This window comes from Gallinula chloropus, assembly GCF_964237585.1.
Source record: "Gallinula chloropus genome assembly, chromosome: 4".
In the NCBI taxonomy this organism is placed as follows: domain Eukaryota; kingdom Metazoa; phylum Chordata; class Aves; order Gruiformes; family Rallidae; genus Gallinula; species Gallinula chloropus.
In genome coordinates, this window is record NC_140088.1 from 59188668 (window position 1) to 59210103 (window position 21436).

The window sequence follows — 21436 nt, forward strand, 5'->3', positions numbered from 1 at the left end:
CTGCACTCACCTTCTGTTCAAATCCCTACTGGAAAAATATCACATTCATCACAGGTTCAGAGTTACCTCCAACAGCAACATGACTTTGTCCACATCTTCGCTACAACAAAGGGGTGTTCCAATCAATTTAAGCTGCAGCCACTCTTGCAATCCTTAAACACTACCTTCAATTTAAACCACTTAAAAATTCAGATAAGCTTTTCTGCATGGAGAGTGCAGAGATTAGGCCAAATTTGTGGATAAACACCTACTAACTCCGAATTAAAAAGACCTTGCCTTCAAGAAAATAAGAACGGGATGCTAAAAATATAATTAATAGTTGAAAAGAGTTCTATATACACACGGGAGCCTATAGTATTAATTAAAAATATAAGAATATCAATGTATATTCATTGATCATTCCCTTAAAATAAAAAACCCAACTCACTTCAGATCAAGAGTGTTTGCTTGCCTGAATTTACAAATTCAACGGGGAAAATAATATTTAAAAAAAAAAATGAACTGTGTATCATTAGCAGAAGAATCTGGGCTCCCACAATCAGAAGCACCAGAGCTCCCACTGCTGTTTGTTTGTATCTAAGACAAGATGACGCTGTCACTTTTTTCCTTTAACAGTAATACTGAAATGGGGGAGGGGAATTCAACAGGAAGAACTCAAAATAATTAGTTTACTATAAAATTAGAGAAAGCAGTTTAACAAAACAAAGAACAAAGCTTTTAATTTCTTTCCACTAAATTCCATTACCTAAATAGTGTCCTACTGCACCCAAACGTTGAAATCTTAACAGTGACAACAGCTCTGAGGAGGCAGAGGAAGGTCAAAACAGGTAACAATTCCTTGATGACAGTAGGCAGCTGTACACATAGAACTTCTCTCACACCACATGGCAGAAACTAATTTTTTCCCCTGGCACACAACTGGGCAACCTCAACCTGTACCTGCCTGCATTTTAACAGTGTCACCCACCGAGATGCGCTCCCCGTGCTTTCACACAACGTAGCTTTGTTTATGTAAGTAGTTACCTGCTCAGCCACAGCCCTGAAAAGACAAGATCCATCCTTAGCAACTCTCTTTCTGTACAAGCCCTGAGATCGCAAGTAGCAGTCCATAGAAGAGTCCCCAGGGGCGCCCATGCCGCTGCCTTGATGACTCTGCTCCCCGCCGTCGGGTTTGCACGCTGCCTCCATGTTTACGGCTTCACACGCTATGGAGAATCGCCGCACTTCTCCTAGCCCCACATGACAAGGTGAACCCACGGAGCAGCTCTGGGGCCGGGTAAAGGGACCAGCAGCAGGTGGGGAAGGCGGGCGCCGGCCCCTCAGCACTCGCGGTGGTAGCAGCAGCAACAGCGATCCAAGCAGCCGGTCGCACGTTACCCGCTCGCATGTAGGAACAGCGGAGAGAAGCTGCGAAGTTTTACTCCGCAGTCTGCGCTTCCAGCTCCATGAAAACCGTCGCTCCTAGGCTCCTCCGCAGGGCTGGGCAGCAGCTCCTGGACGCCGCTCCGGCGGGGGTCCCGATCCCGCTTCTCCCTCACGGCGGCGATTCCCGGCGCCTTCCGCAGCCCGGTCGCGCAGCCGGCCTGCCCGGCGGAAAACAAAAGAGAAAGGACATGTGCTACAGCCGCCGGGGAGAGAGGGGAGCGGGGAGGGAAGCGTAACCTGGCCTTTATTTTCACTTTCCACCCGGGCGTTTCTGGGAGCGGTAGTCCCAGCGGAGCAGGAAGCGGGAGCCGGGCGGACACGGCGGCCGGAGCCAAGGGAGACACCCGCTGAGCCCCGCGTTAGGGGCGGCCTGGGCTGGGCTGTTCGCCCTGCGCCGGGCCAGGCTCTTTCAACTCCCTATCAGCTTTTTAGTTCCACGACTGCAGGCACCTAACCCCGCAGGTACGCGGGCTTCTCTTGGGGGCTGTGAGAAGCGGCAAACGCTTTTATTACAGTTGTGTGACTGAGGTTTGCTTGGCGTTGTAAACAGGCTTTGGGGAATTTCGGGGTGCAAAAGGTGCCAAGCAAGGAGGCTTTCCAAACCCGTGGGGCTTGCTGAGGAAGGAGAGCTGCAAAGCTCTCAGTAGCACTACCCATAAATAAAACGCTACCAGTTACTTATTAGCTTAAACTAACAAATTTAGACGCCAAACAGAGAGGTGAAGACAAACGGAATGAAAAAGCCTGATTTTTTTTTTTACTTTTAGCCAACAGGAATAGGGCCCGGGAGGGCTGTGACTTGAGCTAGGATCTGTATGTAATAACAACTGATTGAACAGGCAGAAGTTACAAGCCAGGCTGAGCCAGGAAAAGGTGCACTAACAGCTCCTATGTACAAGCAATATCAAACCTCCTTTTCCTGACATTAGCCCAGACTTGCCAGAAAGGAGTTGGTCTACTGGAAACAGGCGCAAATTCCTGGGCATCTCTGCAGACAAGGAAAATAAAGACTGAGAAAAGAGCAAGTAAAGCCCTAACAGGGTCTGGGGCGGCATAGGGATGTTTGAGACAAAGAGCGTGAAGTACAAATCTAACAAGGGGCTGGAAGGAAAGCTCCAACTTCTCACCAGAAGATGGGGAAGGTCATCTATCAAGACTGACCTATAAACAGTTGGCTACCATATTCACTGAAGAACCTCAGAATCATAGAGGCTTTTTCTATAGATAAAGTGGTTTGACAAGCTGCTTTTTAGGGGTATCAAGCTAGCGTCTGGTTACAGAGTTTCTTAGGAATATTCCTATTTTCCTCACCTTATTTGTCATGGTTAGAGACAGAACTGTCCTCCAACATGTTCACAAATTTGTCTTCCCTCCCGTTTGAGCCTTTTGTCATTGCGATTATAAAGGCTGGTTAGGGGAAGGGCAAATGCCTTTCATCACATCTGTTACTCAAGAATGCCTCTACACATGAGGTCATCCAGTATGTGACAGAATGTAAATGTAATTCTGATAAGTGAACAGACTGAGAAAATTAGATAATTTAAGTCTTAGAGGTGCTGGTTTCCTAAAAGCCTGCTCTTTTCACAACTGACCTGACGCCAATCAGGCAACGATGACCCACAGATTTTATTTTTCAAAGTATAGCTATACAAGAAGCAATCTATTTCTGAAGTGGTGAAGCTGCATTTAAAAGTGGCCTGTACACACACAGTTTTCAAGGTGCAAAAAAAAAAACCCAACCCCAAACTGCATCTTCCAAAAGACACCTGAAATACCTCACTGTTAAAATAAGAGTTCCATCAAGGTAAAAATGGCCAAACTACAACCTGTGAGTTATTACAGATGTTTTAATTAGCAAGTATGTAGCTTTATTGACACATTTAATCAGCACCTCTAGCACAAGCAGCAGCCCCAGCCACTAGTACTCCTCTGCACCACCCTCTATTGCCCACACGAGCCCTTCTGCTGCTCACACACCGAACCAGCTCGGGAAGCTGACTCAAGCTAAAATGTTTTTTTTAAAAAAAAAAAAAGTGAGAAAACCCAATTTTAAACTACGCCCAATGTTTGATTCCAGTCCTGTGCCAACGCCTGGGCCGGCAACGGGGAGAGCAGCAGCTGTGCCGGGCGGCGGGGCTGCCTGTACTCCCAGGACTGCAACCTCGACGAGAGGAGGCCGGTTCTCACTCAAGCTTCGCTCTCTCTCTCTCTTCAGACCGCGCCAGTTCACCAGAAGCCTCCTCCCAGTCCGCCCAGCCCGGCCTAAGCGGCTCGGCACAGACCGGGGGCAGCACCCGCGCGGGGGCGGCCCCTCGGCCTGCAGCCCGGCGGCCTCCCGGAGCAGGAGCCGGCCCACGAGGGCCCTGCCGGCGCGGCGGCCCGCCCTGCGCGGGCACACGAGCCGCGGCCGGGGCCGCGGGGCTCAGGCTCCCCGCCCGCAGGGGCCGCGGCGCGGCAGGGCCCGCACCCATCCCCCTCCTCCGCTGACTGGCACTTACCGGCGGAGGGGCGGGCGGTCCCCCTCCTTCCCCTCTCCTCCCTGCCCAGGCAGCGGCTTGCGGTGGCGGGAGCGGCGCCGCCCCCTCCTCGCTTCAGCGCGGCCGCAGCGGCGGCGCAGGCACTTCAATCTCCCGCGGCGGCCGCTCTGCTCGCGTCGCTCCCCGATGATGTGGCCGCTGCCAGCCCCGTCCCGGTCTCGCCCTCCCGCCTCGCTGCCTCTCATCACTCTTCGCCGCACGCGCGAAGGAGGGAGCGCGCGCGCCCGTACCGCTCCCCCTCCGCCTACCGTTGGTTTGTCCCACCGGCCGCACCTGTGCGGGCTACTGCGGCCGGTACCACTTACCGAGCAGGGGAGGAAGAAACCGGCCGGGAAGAAAGCCCAGCTGCTGAAGGGGGGAGCGGCGCTGCGCGCGGGGCTGTTTCTCCGGGCTTCGTCTGCGGGAAGCTTTCAGGAGCCGGGTAGTGCCGAGCCCAGCGACCGTCGCCTCACGTCCCCGCCCGCAAGGGACATGCAGTGGTACGGCCCGGGAAACGTGTGCCCCCTGCCCGGCAGCCCTCAGTGCTTGGGTCCACCGCCGAGCCTGTGTGAGGGTCGTGACCCTCTCTGCCCTGCCCTCACACCCTCGGGCGGCGGGCTCCGCTTCCTGAGGCAGTTCAGTCAGGCCGTAGTGCCCTCTCCCTCCCCACACACATACCGACTGTAGGACACGCCGAGAAACGTTTTAAGAGTTTTTCTGTCAGGTAATTACTTCTTTTTTAATTGAATTAGCGGCCCGGTGTGGGCCAGGAGAGGCGGGAACCGGCGGCCTCACCGGAGGCCTCTGCAGCAAGGAGACACCGTTAAGCTGGGCCCTGTGTGAGGAACTTGTCACACAAACAGATGGCCAAGCCAAACTCAGGGGGAGTTCGCAGATAAATAAAGCTGGCTAGCATAGGTATAACCCTGATGCTTGAGGGGACACAGTAAAAAAAAAGACGACTTTTTGAAGGTATATTTGGTTACAAGTCCACTATGAAATTTTTGTCTTTCTTTGAAATAACCATTTTTGGTTGAAATAGAATACAGGTTTACATAAACCATCAGGGTTACCTGGTATGGTGCAATTCGGCCTGCGCTTTCTGTGCATGTTAAATAGAAGTTAACATGTAAACAGCACTTTTGAAGACAGTAGGCAAAAAAAATGATCCATTGTAAGTCATTTATCCCTATCTGGAGTCCAGTACACACTTAAGCTGGTAGTGCCCCCGTGAGCCTGTGTTTGTGCCAGACAGAGAAGCATAGTGGGAAAACTGTCCCAGAACTGACTTGTTCCCTGGCAGTATTTTTCAGTGAGATTACATCTTCAAACCATTTTGTTGTGCAGTTGCTTTGCAAACACTGTCACAAGAGAGGGAGAATGTGGAAAAGGGAAAATGAGGGAGATATTACAGGTTTTAGTTCTGGTTTAGTGCCAGGCCAGATCTTTGAGAGACCAAGGATGTTGTCCCAAACACCTCATACCAAACCTGAACAGCCTGTTTAAAGTTTTAGATTAGTCCTTCCACCGTAAAATCATGTCTCCATCAGATATATGCATTCTGACAAGTCATGATTACTTGAGTTTGGAGTCTTTTCTGAATGCTTGCTATTTTTTTTATCCAGGTTGTCTTCATACTGACATCTACGAAATAGTTACACCCCTCATCAGAAGCTTTAAAAATATACATATATACAAAACAATTGAACAGTAAGAAAGATTCTGTTACCTGTTAAAATGAAAAAATACACTTTTTCTGACATCAGAAGTAGCACCAGTAGTTCAGTCCAACATTTAATTGAGTCAGTAGGAGGATTTCTGTTGCCATTAGTGGGTGATGGATCAGGCTTAAATATGGAAGGGTAAGAGTATCTTCAATGTAAACCATTTTCTTTAGGTATTGGTGTGTGTAGACAAACTTGGTTTTAATTCTGCTGATGAAGAATAGGCCTGGATTTCATGTCTTCCTCAGAGAACATCAGTGTGATCATAGCAGAATATAGTAATGGTGGCATTACTCCTGCATACTATTTATAGGTAACAGCATCTATGTGCTCTATACACGAGTCAAAGATCATACACTCCTTCATTGCATCGTAGGGAAATACAGAAATGCAGTCTACTTGAGTTTGACATTATTTGTCTTAAAATGTAGTAATCATGCAACGTTTTACCCTCTGGAGAGTTTTTGTCAAGAATAGAACCCCGGTCTGATATTTTACTGCTTTCCTTCCATGCAGATTTAATATCACATTGAATTTGAGGTGCTTATGGTCCAGTCAGAGGCTTAATAACTCAGCAAAGCAAGCAAAACAAGGGTTGGTTTAAGTTTGTAGAATGAAGGCCTGTGAGAGCAACTAATTAATACACTCCCAGATGAAGTGAAAAAGACAGGATAAACGGGCTGCATGTAACATGATGGTCACATTTCTTAATTCTCTACCAGAACTGTTTCTGATGCTACTATAGGAGGTACATTCTGAGATTCTGGCAAGAATATCCCATTGCAATCTCTGATTTGGTGAGGAAAATTTTCCTTGGTTGGAGTTTTTTAGACAAATGGTTACCATTCAGTACAACAGGGGAGCTGGGCTTGTTCAGCTTGGAGAAGAGAAGCCTGCAGTGGGACCTCATTGCAGCCTTCCAGTAACTGAAGGGAACATACAAACAGGAGGGGAATCAACTTTTTAAAAGGGTAGACAATGGCAGGACAAGGGGGAATGGATTAAAGCCAAACAAAGGAAGGTTTAGATTAGATTTTAGGGGGAAGTTTTTTACAGAGAGAGTGGTGAGGTGCTGGAACAGGCTGCCCAGAGAGGTGGTGGATGCCCCGTCCCTGGAGATGTTCAAGGCCAGGTTGGATGGGGCCCTGGGCAGCCTTGTGTAGCTCCAGGCCTGGAGGTTGGTGTCCCTGCCTGTGGCAGGGAGGTTGGAGCTCTATGATGCTTGGGGTCCCTTCCAACCCATGCCATTCTACGATTCTATGATTCTAAATCAGCACAACCTCAGAACAGCCTGCAATCACGCTGACAGCACCTTCCTTTCCCTTTGTCTGTGGGAACAAGATCATAATTTGAATTGTGATAGTGTAAAGAAACTTTCTAACATAGAATTGTATTGGGATTGCATGGCAATGTTTTCGTAGTGAGTGGGGCTACAAGGGTGGTTCTGTGAGAAGCTGCTAGAAGCTTCTCCCATATCTGATAGAGCCAATACCAGCTGGCTCCAAGATGGACCCTCTGCTGGCCAAGGCTGAGCCCATCAATAACCGTGGTAGCACCTCTAGGATAACATATTGAGAAGGGGAAAAACACCTGCACAACAGCAACTGCAGCTGAGGAGGAATAAGAATATGTGAGAGAAACAACTCTGCAGACACCCAGATCAGTGAAGAAGAAAGAGGAAGTGCTCCAGGCACTGGAGTAGAGATTCTCCTGCAGCCTGTGGAGATAGACCATGGTGAAGCAGCCTATCCCCTGAAGCCCATGGAGGTCCATTGTGGAACAGATACCCACCTGGACACTGTGGAGGACCCCACACTGGAGCAGGTGAATGCCCAAAACAGGCTGTGACCCTGTTGGAAACCTGTGCTGGAGCAGGCTCCTGGCAAGACCTGTGGCTCTGTGAAGAGAGGAGCCCACACTAGAGCAGATTTTTTGGCATGGACTCTTGACCCTGTGAGGGACCCATGCAGGAACAGTCTGGTCCTGAAGGTTGGCACCCTGTAGAAGAGACCCATGCTGGAGCAGTTAATGAAGAACTGCAGCCCATGGGAAGGAACCATGGTGGAGTTCATGGATTCATATTAAATTCCTCATGGATAAACATGGGAATTGGAAGAAAATTATGAGGAAAAAACCAACTCTATAGTTGCTTTTAGTTAAATAAGTTTACTATAAATTTATTTGAACCTTCTTAGGATAATCTAAGTATGTTTTGTATTGAAAAAGGTTTTATTAAAAGATGGATGTATATTTGTATGAAGAGAATGCAATTGGTTTGATCACTCAGTCTTTCAAGTGTGTAGAAATAATAGAGATCATCCTGTCCTTTCCATCTGTTGGGTTTTTTTTATTTATTTATGGATTAAAATAATAATAAAAAATCAGGTGGATAAGTCACTTAAGAGAGACAGAAATGAAGAAAATACTGCCACCTTGCTTGCAGAAAAAGGTGCTGGTCAAAAACTGGTTTAACACCAGCAAACCAAGATTAACTGTTCAGCAACTTGTTGTGGTATTTTTGGTTTTTTTGGGGGGGAGAGGGGGTTGTGTGTGTGGTTTTGGGGTTGGTTTTTTATTTTTTTATTTTAGGGAGCCAGAGAATTTACTGGGGAAGAAACATTTTTTATCCTTACACATAACTAAGCACAAAGTCGGTAATTTTGTTTAAGAAGTGTTGGATATGGTTGGAGGAGCCTGTCTTTTAGTGATGTTAGAAAAAATATCATTCAAATATATAAATATCTGATAGTGATGCATAATATTCATTCTTTGACTTCTGATGTGTTTTGAAATGAGCAGCAATTCATACTACTATAAACTTTGCTCAAAGTAAGCACAAGTGTACTTACAAAATCTGGATAAATAACGTTGCTAATAATTGTGAGACAATCTTGCTGAGTAATAAGAATTTTTGTTTGTTTTGCCATTTCAGCTAAAATTTTCTGGTGCCTATGCATTTCTCAGCAACAGAATAAGTGATTTTCTGTAGCAGATGCAGTGATTTTACTTACAATTTTACGGCTGGTAGCCGTATGCTGTACTTCAGCCTATCAGCCTTTAGATGGCATTAGTTCCTTGAACATTTTAAGTTTTAATTTTTCTATTGTGTTCAAGCGTGAGATGAGGGAACACAGCAATAACTTCTGAACTGGTGTTTGTTAGGAGACTAGCCAGTACACTGAATGCATGCTGCCCCATTCCCACCACCACCAAAAAGAAAAAAGAAAACTTGAAAATATTTTTGCATGAAAATATGAAGGATGCAGCCCAGCTCTGGAACATGGGGCTAAGAAATGTCCAATTCTGAGCGTGGTCTGTCCCCAGCCATTGTACTGCAACAACTCTGAGGTGTAAATGAAGCAGAAGGGGATTGTCAGGCTATTTTCCCATCTATTTTACCTCTGCCAGCTGTATGCAGGCACAGAAATAACTCCTTTGTTGGCTTGATGCCACAAGAGGGTCTTTACATGCTGAAGTGAGCCATACATAAGCGGCTCCCTGTGCTGTGGCTAGGTCTAGTTCTATTGTTGATGTGTGAGGTGACAGCATTGCAGTATGTAGTTATGATTAAGAGTGTGAAAAGAAGTATAACCACTGCTTTGCTGAAAATACCATGTTGTTCCTAGGGTTTGTGAGCCACTGCAAGTAACGTCTTTTGAAGCTATATATTTCCCACCTACCGTGTTGCCTTTCAGTAGGAGACAGGGCTCCTGGGTCTTTTTAAGTACAAAGTTCATGTGTGTTCTGTGTAAGAGATGGTATTAATTCAGCTGAACATGACACAGAGGGGTCTTTAAATTGTGTATGCCTCTACTGCTGAGTATTTTCTATGTTATGCCAAACTAACTGAATGATGACTTAACCAAAAAGGAGAAGAATTGAGTAAGGCTGATCCACAGTTAGCAATGTGCAGTTCCTTCTTAATTGCAGACCTTTTAAGCCTGTTGTCATCTCAGTCTCAAGCACAGAACTTCTTTAGCAAGGGCTGCTAAATCTGTTTTGTAGATGAGAAAAGTGGAACATCAAAATTTGATGAGATGCACGTGATCATCCAGGAAGTGTCTGACATGTCTGGAAATGGAACCTGGGTGGGTTCCTGATCTCTGTTCTTGTGCCTTAACTACCAGATTAGTTTTCCATTTGCTGTACTTCTTTATGTGGTAATAGTGTTGCTGTTTTCCACAAGATAGTCTGAGCTGGTGTTCACAAGAGAACAATGGCTATGACAACTATTTTCTATCTGATAGAGCACCATAAAAATGCACAGTGCTTTAAAGTAAGTACATGTGCCAACAAAGAACACAAAGTACTGAATGCTGCCAATGCCTGTTTGCTTGACTTTAAAGTGTCTTCCTTTGTATGAATGAGGTTTAGACTCCACAGGATGCTACTCCATGGATTTCCACTGTTTTTTCTGAAGTCTGTGAGGTCGTAGCTATATAAGCAACGACTGAATTTTGCCTTCCAGTTTGAAAGTGAGCATTTAGCAATCAAGTAGACATCAGAGTGTACATCATACTGGCTTTTAACGCAGTGATCTACAACACTGCAGTTGAGTAGGCTTTCATTGCAGCTGCATCTGTTTGACTTAGTAAGGTTGCTAAATGCCTTGGTCTCATGCCATATTTGTCTTGCTCTTCTTTGTAACTTATTTACATCGGTGAACTAAACCAGACTTAAGCATCTGTTTCTCAGTGAAGGGTTTTTTTTTGGGGGGGTATGTGTTTTGACCCAGTATTACAGATGATTTCACTAAAAAACATAACAGTTAAGTGATTAGCCCAAGGTAATTCAGTGAACGGCTCGGTCTTCCTGAAAATGTTAAACTCTTCTGGCTCCTTGTCTTTTAAATTAGTCTAGCCGCTAAATCATATTGGCTCCCAAATGAAATGAAACTTTGAGAACTGGAAGTCACTTTTCATACTGCCTAATTGCCCATCTTATGTGGGAAAAAGTCAGTAAAAATCCTGCCTGGGAATCCTACCATAATTTTTTTTAATAAGTTTATTATCTGTTGACATTAATTCACAGGGAGTATGCATCCATAAAGTTGAGCGTGTTTTACTGGAACAAAGCAAGACTGCAGAGCACCTGTGAGATGAGGTTGTATGTAATCTGCCCAGCAGAAAATAAATGATGTTTAATAAGAAGACGACATTTTCTGCTATAAAAGGACGGGGGGGGGAGGTGGGGGGGGGTGTTATTCCAAGTGTTTCCTTCTCTGTACTCTTTTCCCTTTCCCACTCCTTTTGTTCCAGCTCAGATAGTGTTGTGATGACCATGACAGTTTGAGGCAGTAAGTGAGGAAATGTTTGTGAGGAGAATCTGTTATGAAACTGATATAATGGTAAAAATTGGCCATAATTTAAGGTACAGGTGTGTTATGAGGAAAGGTTTGTTTGTCCAGTACCTTATCTGTACTTGTTACTGTGTCATATGTTCTAATAATAATTTTTTAAAAACCTTGGCTTTTATTTTCCATTTGCTTGTCTAGTTTCCCTGTCTGTCCCTGTTTCAATTGTGAAAACAATTTGTGAAAACAAAGGGAGTCAAAGTATGGAAAAAGTTGAATAGAAGAGGAATGCTAAAAGTTGGGATTTTTTACTCATTCACAGAGGGGTTTGTTTGCTTTTGGGAGAGGGACATGGTTTCTAATAGTAAAGCATTACTTAAAAAAACAGTACATGTCACTGTATAAATAAATTGTGTAAATTAATACAATGCAAAAATTGTTAACTGAAAATAAATGCCCTATTATTTTAAAGTTTAATCTTTTTACAAATATGATTTTATTTTGCATGTCAACTTCATAAACAAAATATTTGTGCCGTTCAGTACTATGGCTTACAACGTAATATTACCTATTGATGTAAAGGTATTTTACCCACATTAAATCCCAAATTCATATAACTTTTAACATTTTAAGGATACAAACTATTTTATATATATACACCTCTCTAAAAAATCTTTCCTAATTTGCAATTAAAGTGAAGCTAAAGATATATATCTCTAGATAAGGAATAAACTGAACTGATCTGGGAGAAATCAATGTTTTAACAATGTTTTATACGTCTTTAGAAGTGGATAGACATAGCTGTTGCATAACAAGCCATGCCAGGATAACAGCTCTTGCTTCAATATGCTCTTCTGGAACAAAAATGGGTTTATGCCCCAATAATCAATCCTTTTACAAAGTAGAATTATTCAATGATTGCGTTATCCTATGCCAAAATACAACACTCATCTGAGAAGAGTTGAGCCAAGCAAATAACTACTTTGTAACATAAAGTGTGGTTTCTTTCTCTGGGGTAGTTAGGGTAACATGTTGGCATCCTAAGTTTTTCAAACAAGGGGAAATTAATTAAATTTTCACTGAAAGAAGTACCTAGCTCATTGTATCAGTCCTGACTCATCAAGACATACAGTTTGAAACTTCAGAAGAAAATTATTTGAGAGATCTTTCTCTAAAACACAATTTTATATTTCGTAGGAGATTGTATGATTTCTTGTCATTTAAGTAGCATTCACATACAGTTCTCTTCTACAGTTTCATACTTGCTCTGGCAACAAATTCAGCTGATGTGTTTGGCTTACATTATTTGCCTCTGCTCCAAGTTTAGGCCACTGGAATTCTTTACATTTCCAAAGGTGTTCCATTGGTTGTTAAGGATTCAGAGCTCTGCCTGCTGTGATAGCAGAACATCATCTCATCCAGATATTAGTCCAGTGATCAGGCAGAAGAGTGGTGACTGAGACAGATAGTCTTCTCCTACTAGATTAATCACATCACTGTCTGTTAAATTCCTCAACTTTGTTCCATCATCACTTCAACTGAGACTGTCTTTATTCATGCCAGAGTACTCCCTTATCTTTGCCTATATTTTAAGCTTTTCCAACTTATGCAGGCTATCTCTGCCTATTATTTTTCTGAGATCATACATTTTGCTGTCAGTAATCCAGCAACACACAAATAATTTGGTTTTTATGTCTATAATTTATGCTCCAGAGTTGAGTAAATTGCTGCACTTCAGACCCAATCCAAAGCCTAATGAAGTCATTGGAAACATTCCCGTTGACTTCACTAGGCTTTACATCAGGCCCATAAGTAGTACTTGCCTGCCACTGAGTCAGAACTTAGAAAAGGCAAACAAAGCAGAACGTTTTTTACCATTCTTATCCAGTCACAGTAAGGAAAAATAGCAAACACAAATCAGAATACATTTTAAAATATTACAACAACAGCTGCTCGTCCTAGATAGCCCTTCATTCAAAGACACGGTTTGGCAGTAACAAAATTACTGAAGCATCACTGCACTTACAGGATTTCAGAAGAGGTTTGTTTATTTCTAGGGTTTTTTCTTATATTTGAATTAGCTATTTAGTGGATTCTACATCATGCTAACATGAGTAAAGCCCTTTTAATTGCTAAACGTTACTTTTATTTTCAAAGTCTCATTTTTACATGCTATAGAGACTAAAGTGCTGCAGCTATAGCCAAATGTGGGAAATGCTTGATGAAAAAGAAGAAAGAAAAATAAACAGTACTTATTTGCTCTTCTACAGAATCCAAGTAGTACTGTGAGAAAAGGGGACTCTTTTTCCTCCTAATGCTAAAAATTGTGTAAACTGCTGGGCTTTTCTTGAAGGAACTGAACTTGAATTTTTTAAAGGGAAAAAAAAACCCAAAACCATCAAAACCCACTACAGTATGACTTATCCCCAGGGATGCAGCAACCTTTGTAAGATAAACAAAATGTAGCCCTGTGCTATGGGTACAGGTGGCTAATTAGTGCTCCTCACTGTCTAATCCCAGGAGAAGGGAGAGACCTTTTAAAACTCTCTTATCAAAAATGGAGGTAGTCAAGCTGGAAAGGAAGCCAGGACAAGCTGACTGTGTTAGAAGCTGTGTGAACAGTTAATTCAATTAGATCTTTAATGCAAATGTATTTGGTATAGACTTGTATTTGCATATCCCTCAGCTAGGACTTCAGTCAACATTTTTAGTACCTCCATTGAAATTAAATTTGTGAAATATATATAACTTCAGCATCTAGGCGACAACAGATTATAATACCATTAATTTATTAAATGACAAATATTAACTGCATGTTAGGGTGCCAGAAGAGAAACTGGCAGAATTTGAAGAATGTGGCAGAATATAAAGATATGGATTCTCACGATGCTAAACAGATTTAATTAGGTATCTAATTTCTTTTTGGCTATAATGTTATTAAGGATCCAGTCCCTAGTTTTGCAAGTCTTGATCCTATGGACGTTTCAGTAAACAGTGGGTCCTCAAAAACAGAAAAATAAAGGGGGGGGGGTGTGAGGAGAAGTGCTTTTAAAGTTGGATCAGCTCTCTGATCTGGTTTATTATTCAGCTCCACAGACAATCACATTAGAACAAACAGGGCGTCAGCACAGGCGTGGAAATGATCAGTGATGAGGAAAGGGGTTTGGAAGCACTCAGCTAGTTTTGTCGGTGTGAGAAGTGTCCTTGGAAGCAGTGAGCCTCATTTCCTCAGGCTTCATCTACACTACAAAGTTTCCTAAGAAAAGTTGTCTTGTTCCCACACCAGTTTGTAAACTGGCAAAACATAACTCTCCCTTTGAAAGAAACTGCCTTCCCATACCACATCAGCCCTCACCCACCAACCACGCTGCTAATGACATAACAGCACTGCCCAGAAGCTTCTGCCTCCACACAAACCAAGCTGGTTTTAACCAGTAAAATTTCATACAGGGACAGACATCTTGCCCTGGCAAAGGTACCCAGGTGGGCTCTGGTCATAGGGCAATGTCGGCAATGTGAGCCAGTATAAGTGCTCGCAACAAGGTCTTCTGCTGCAGAAGAATAATGTCTTTGCTTCCCACTCTTGGGAGGTGATGGGACTGGTATTGCATGTCTCATGGAGGCCTTTTGAGAGGTGACAGTAAAGCATTCCGGTGCTAGGCTCCATATGAGCACTTTGGTTGTATGGATAATACTTAATGTGGAAACTACTTCAGTCCCTGAAGTAGTCACAGGCTTTGTCTTGATCAAAGTAGCACTATTGTTGTGAAGAAGGATTGAATTCAACATTTATGAACTTTGCTGATGTAAAAAAAAAAATTTTGTTTTAAAATTGTCAGGGATAGTTTTACAGTTGTAAGATCTTGTAATGCTTGGTATTTTTCTTATGGATCCACCTGTAATCAGGAGATTATTTCAAAATACCACTACTACAAATTACAAAATGTCATTCTGGGTCTTTCAGGGGGGGGAAAAATTTGCAGGTATGAACCCCCAAAAATTTGAACAACAGACAACAAACCTGAAAGTTAAGCAAAAAAATCATGGAAACACTGATTTAAAGGGGAGCAATCATGTTTTAGTAAAACAGATATAATTTGTTTAGTTAGAGCAGGAGGGAAAGAAGGGAAAATTATTTTTTTTAGTCTCAGTAATAGTAACGTGATTTTATACTCCCTGTTGTAAGGAAATGAGGATTTTGGCATTTCCAGACCTTGAACTTCTCCACTGTATTTCTGTTCTGTTTTTCTATGGAAGTGAGCTCTTTGCAATTCACACTATTACTGCCAGGCCACCATAATAATCTTTAAACCTGTTGGTCAGCCAAACTTGATGGAGAAGTAGAGGTGTGAAAGCCATTAGGAGATCCAAATATAATGCCTCCATGGTGACAGAAAGCTGTTCCAACCCATCATCTTTTTCTTACAAGAAGCTGTAATCAGTTAGCTAATTGGTGTGAGTACCACTGAGGTGAACTGCTCCACACCAGCCGTAGCACATACTGCCACTTGCTAATCCAAAATAGACAGAAGAGTTAGAAGAAGACTGGGAAATGGGGGGAGGCAAAGAAAGGAGTGCACACACATGCAAAAAAGGAGACAGATGTCAGCTTGTAGTAAAGCAGTCTTTATTTGCAGTGCTTACTGAATTGACTTGGTCCCTGCAAACCATTTTCTGAGACTACCAGTCTGCAAGTATATCTGCCTTCATGAAATGGAGACTCTCAAAGCTTTGCCACACTTTAGATCAGGAAACTCTAAAATCTCTGAACTTGTCTTAGCTTCATAGTTGTTATTGTCTCCTTTTGTCTTCCACATGAAATGCTAACTTGCTCAAATTGATAAATTTGATCCTAGCTTAGTCCTATCAGGTCTTAGTTGTAGTTCTCACACATGGTTCTACAGAAGTATCTGAATTCTAAAAAGAGAAAACATTTTCTGTTCCTGTCACATCGAATGATAGGAAAGAGAGGAAAGTGGAGTTTTATCCATGAGTAGGTTTCCAGAATGTGATTAAATGTTTTCTGGGGAGACTTGTTGTAGCGTTTACATTGCCTGGTGACTGATACAGACTGATACTGCACTGCTTGGTAACTGTTCAGGGAGGAAAAACAATATAGTACAAGAGTAGAAACACATGTAGTAAACCAGCTTGGTGTGCACAACAGCAGGAAATCCTTGTGAATGTAGCAAGTGCGTAAGGTAGATACCACAGCAAAGAAGCCAAAACCTATATAAGTATTTTGTGATTACTTCCTTACACAAAATCTTTGGATCAGTTGCAGTCTCATATGATTAAGCCAACACATTTCTTTTCTGTTAATAACGACAGTGGCACATGGTTTTTCAAAGAGGCGTATGCCAGTGAAAGTGGCAGAACTGAATGAAAAGTCTATTCCTGTTCCCCACCTTAATTTTCAATCAAATATGCTGAATGGAGCAAATGGGTGTATTTTAAAAACTTTATTCTATTAATTGTCTGAAGAATGCCTGTAACACAAATAGGACTATTGTTTGCATTTCAAAACTGGTAAGTTTTGCTAAATCAATTCAATTCTAGAAATGTTGTGTCAGATTTGCACACAAGCGTCCCAGATCATCACAACTTCCTTACTTAGCTGAAACTTGACAAATTAGGCCATGATGTACACAAATGTGTACGTCTGTATTATTATAGTCTAGGCTACGGCTTTTAGAGACCATTGATAATACTTCTTATTCTGATGTCAGGTGCTGAGAACACTGTGGGACAGCAGTCTTGATTTTGAAAAATAAGACCAAAGTAGGCATAATTTCAGAATTACACATGCCGTAGTCTCAAAGTTAGGAGGGCTTCTGGGCTTCTGCTGTTGATTTACATTATTCCCTTCTTTATGATGTAGTATCAGTAAACACAATGTTTATCATGATAAATAACATCCTAATGTTAATGAATGTCACTTTCTCCTCACCCTTTTAATATAGGGTGTCACGTAAAGTGTATGAGTCCAATATAAACTATTACTACCAAAAGTACAAGAAAAGCCAAGAAGTCTTCTTCATATTTCTTGATAGGCTCCATCCTCATTGAAACATGTTATTGCTGTAATCCAAACATAAATTTCTCTGGGTTTGTAACTTCTGGCAATTTTCTTTTGAGTTTAATACTAAAGACCTCTTTTACACTAATCATATTGATCCTGTCTTTCAAGCAAAAGCCTTCATTCTATGATTCTGTGATTATATAGATTGAAAATATCTTGTCTTCAGAACCTTTACCTAAAAATTAAAAGAGGCAGTGTTAACAGATATGCGATGTGATACCATGGAAGAACTGTTTTATATAAAGAAAATAGAGTGATTCGATACTGCAGCATAAGCCCTTCTTCGTTCTCAAATGAAACTCTAAAAGTACATATACTTTCAGATACTGCTTTTATCTGGACTCTGCAAAATTTGAAAATCATGTAACGTAAAACCGAGAGATGTTTTTCCTGTCAGCTGTAGTGAGAATAATGTACAGGAAAAGGTGATGTAATGATCATATCACTTACATTATTCTCTCCCTAATGAATAATCTTCCACACTGAGGATGAGCTCACTTACTATTATTGGAGTCACATCTGTAGGCCACAGTACTCTGCTGAACATACTAGAGTTCTGATGCTGTATAACCCGCCTGTAGCTAACACTTTTCATTAGAATTGCAAAACCACTGTATGTACTTCATATGGAGTAAATTTTCCTCATGAGGAATCCAACAGGAAAAAAGAAAGCAAGCTTTTATTTGCAGCAGTTGTTCTTGGGTTTCACACCCCTCCTAAGCACAGCTCTATCTTTCTTTAAAAACTGGTCCCAAGCTATTATTAGTTTGGAACATCTAGAACATGTGATGAATGTTTTCTGTTCTCATTTCAGCCAGAGCTCACATGATTGATACAGTAGCCTAAGTTTAATCTCAAACCAAGGATAGAAAATCTTCTCTATATCTATTCCTATTTGTAGCTGCAACGCAGACACTGCGTGCTCAATTGTGAAACTGCATAACTTATGTAATGTGCTTTCTGTAAGTGATGAATCATGTTCTTATTTAAACCTGGTAAAATGAGTAAGGCTGGGAGTCAATTTGGAATTCAAGAAATAACATAATTAGAGCCACTGAGTAATGTAATTCAGTATTATAAATGTCTTGAATACACAAGCTTTTATTAATATTAATGAAGCACAAGTGGACAGAGAAGGATATAGTGTGTGTAGAAAGTCTAAAAGAATCTCTCCCTACTAACAGGCACATTCCCTTCTGTGTTGACTTTCCATGCTTCTAGTCCAATAATTGTACTGGGCTGGAAAGACTCCCAAGAACAGTTTAGGCTCTGAATCAGGAAAGGGTTAAGCATATGCTTAAAATTGTGTGTGTTTCTGCATTTTACTGAGTACAGTACTAGGAGCTGAACATAGCAGACTGGATTCCTTTTTTGGTGGTAGTGTGTCCTTGTTGCAGCAGTGATTCAATGGCTAACTGTAAGCTTCTCATTTAAGTAGGAATAAACTTTTCCCACTTCAGTGTTTTGTCTCAGTATTTATAAAAATGCTTGGAGAAATCAATTTTCATTAAAAAATTTGAACTAAAAGGATAATCAAGCATTGGAAAGGAAACAAGGCAACTTAAAAACCATTCCTCTTCCAAATACAGTCCTAAGATTGTAATCTTCCCCCTTAGCTAAACAGCTCGTCATCGGCCTGTCATTTGAAGTGAGATGTGTACATATACCCCCATCTACACAGACATACCCTTATATAAGCTGTAGTTCCACAGGTTCATATTCAAGAACCTTTCATATTTTATAGATCACTACAAAGAAAATTAGTTCCCTCTCGTTTACCAGCTTTCATTCACGTTAAGGGAAACCCTGTGATTTTGACTCTCTTACACTTTTCCCCCCGTTTTCCCTTCTGTCTCTGCTTCTCATGATCACCACATATGTTAAACTTGGGCGAGCCAGGCTGAGAAGTTGGGAACTCTGTTCTTGAGGCATTAAACATGTCAGGCCACGTATTCCATCTCTGCTTCATTTCAGCTTGATGTTTCTTTAGCTAGCCAGTAAGTTAACCTGCAGGTGTTTCCTGGATTCCTGCAGAATTCTTGCCCTTGAATTTGGGGGGGAAGGGGGTGGTTCTGATTAGTAGATAGTTCATTATAACTTTCTCCTGGGGAGCTACATTGTTACTTTTTCTTGTTCAGAATTTCGTGATTTTAAAAAGAAACTAGTTAATAAACCCAAGCAAAAGTGTTAGCATGCAAATGAGGCAGATCAAACTTTTTAATACATCAGGTAAAAATCTCTGTACATGCCTGCCAGAGTCAGAATGCTCAGTTGTACTACCTCCCCGGGTAGTATTAACCCACTCAGACTTCCCCACATTGCTGATGTCCCCATTTTTACAATAATTGAGCTCGATCTTTGTCTCCCTTTGACTACTTCATCGCGTTCTGATGTGCAGTGTCCCAGAGTAGAATTAGGCAAGGCTGGCTGTGTATCTAAAGAGGAAGTGTGTGAGTTGCTGAGGTGATCTGTATCCACATACACTGCTCTGTGAAGAATTCTTTTCAGGTCACTCTAGCTGTAAGCTGGAGCACCTTGTCAAATTTGTGCTGAGGTCTGCATCAGCTTCAGGATTTGCCCAACTGGGCTGTGCTGCCAGAAAAGTCCTCAGTTTAGATATGACCATACCTTCTTGAAGGCTGCATGTCTTCCCTGTGGTTATCTCTAGAAATTAATATCCCCAACAACTGGCATTAGTGAAAACTCACCATGTGTAGAGATTTTTTTTTAATTCTGAACTGGACTCATTGCAGTGCAGTGACATTTTGCCTTCCTCTCTTATATTTAACTGCACATCTTTCTTCCATCACTGTAAACTTTAATTTTGGGGATACGGATGTTTCTTCTAGATTTACTAAGTATGGCCTACAGTGCTTGTTTGACACATTTCGTGAACATTTTTTATGTTCTGTTTCTATCAGCTCTCTTTTTTCCTAGCTGTGTACCACACCCTTTCCTTTGAGAGACATCAAGATCGTTTCCCCTGCCCCATTTCAAGACCTACAAAATTAATGCATGATGTCACCTCGAGGTAGAAATAAACCATTATGTCCCTCATCACTATATTAATCATTGAATTATTCTGCTCACTTGCAACCTTTATACAAATATATCACATTTTATAAAATTCCTGTCTGTTGATATTTTTAGTGGATAAACATCTGTCAGCAAAAGAAACATTTCCATTCTATAGCATGAGATACAGTAGGAAAATATGTTTGATTCCTTATATTAATTTTGGTTGTCCAAGTATCTTTTCTCAGAGTTTGTATGTAGTCTTTGCCTGTGTAAGGATATTTCTGCAAATCCTAAAACAGATCAGTTTCATTCTGTGCAGTGCAACACCAAGTGAAAGTGCCAGCCCTTCAACTAACAAGCCAGTGAGTTAACTTTCCTTTCTCTTGGACTGCAAAATATTCGGAGGTATGTTTGTGTATATACGCATTTTGTAACTACCGAATATTTCTTCAGGGAATGTGAGGTTTCTATAATCATAACAATGGGCACAGAGTACAGTAAAACAAGGATACAGATTATTACAGTTTGCACAAAGTGAATGGAAGTTTGTTTCCCCAGAGTTTAGCAGGTAAGGAAAACACATAAAACCTCTCTGTTGAAAAGAGACCATGTTTCTGCATAAGTGCACTTTCACAAAAAGCACTTGTTTTGTTGAATTTCTTATTTAGCTTCACTCAAAATTCAAACACAAGAAGAGTGAATTGAATGGAAACTAGAAATAAATCTGGTTTCTGTGAAAAAAGTGAGAGTAGAAGCCTTTCAGACACTGATCAAGCTGCCTTTTTACTCTTCACTTCTGCTTCAGCATTGACTACCATGTTTCATTTCATATCTCAAAGCTGAATTGTAGGCAACAGCAGTCCTTGAAAGGGAATTTTTTTTCTTCCTTGATTTGAACTTTTTTGAGTCAATGCTTTGTAAAGTGGTGAATAGCTTGCAAGAAGCATGTGATGAAAATGTGCCTCCTTCATAGGAGTATCTGACACACAACCTGGAGTAATTTGTTTAGAACTTTCCTCACTGCCAGTCTTCCTTGTATGGCATATGATAAAGGACAGCCCAAATAAGAAGTGAAATCAGTGGAAGCCTGATATTGCTGAAAAATAAATTCTTGCAAGCATAAAGATTATGGGTTTAGTTTTTTGCCCAGTAAAGGTCCAGAATATTGAATTAGTTTCTGAAGTAAATCTAAATGTTTAAGTTTGAAAATCAGATTGAAAACTTCGACCTCTTGCATGATTTAAGTGCTTTCTTGTTGCATTTGAGTTTGATATACCACAAGAGTCAGATATTTTTATGTTCATGTTTCAGTGCAGATGGTACTAGGATAAACCAGTACATAACCATGAGTTGTCTTCACAGCTAATGTTAAAAGGCA